Source organism: Mandrillus leucophaeus, unplaced genomic scaffold, assembly GCF_000951045.1.
Source record: "Mandrillus leucophaeus isolate KB7577 unplaced genomic scaffold, Mleu.le_1.0 Scaffold206, whole genome shotgun sequence".
Lineage (NCBI taxonomy): Eukaryota > Metazoa > Chordata > Mammalia > Primates > Cercopithecidae > Mandrillus > Mandrillus leucophaeus.
Window position 1 is genome coordinate 1630958 of NW_012102099.1, and position 501 is coordinate 1631458.

General features: G+C 39.7%; 1 protein-coding gene across 1 annotated transcript in view; it reads right to left on the bottom strand.

Annotated features, from left to right (window-relative positions):
- The window catches only part of TPX2 (TPX2, microtubule-associated), a 61978-nt gene that overhangs the window by 57950 nt on the left and 3527 nt on the right, over positions 1-501 (bottom strand). The gene's annotated exons all lie outside the window — the stretch shown is intronic.

Here is a 501-nt window from a genome sequence, read left to right on the forward strand (position 1 = left end):
GGGCCTAGTAGGAAATGGAACAGGCCAGAGCCAAAGGCAGCTGTTTAAACGACAGAGCCCCAGGCATGGTGGGAACTGGATGCCTTCCTGCGCCCTGCACTCCAGCCTGAATTTCTGTCCACAGGTCTGAAAAAAAAAAAAAAAAAAAAAAAAAAAAAAAAAAAGCACATGCGTCAACCACATTCCCCCAAACAAATCAAGCTGCCAAGCAAGAGAATTAGCTTCACATTTCAAAATTATCTGAATCTATCACAGTTTCAGATTCTTGCAAAACTAGAAATACTCTGTTGTATGACCAATATTAATGACCAATTAATGACCAATATTCCTACAAAGACCCAAGGAAAAAGCCTATCCTGTATGCTATGAACCAATTAGGTTCCTCTAAAAACTGCCTATTCAATGTCATCCATCATGTCTTATAGCCCATTTTTGTTTCCAAAAAGCGAAGACTAAAAGGACAGATAGATAGATAGACAGACAGACAGACAGACAGACAGA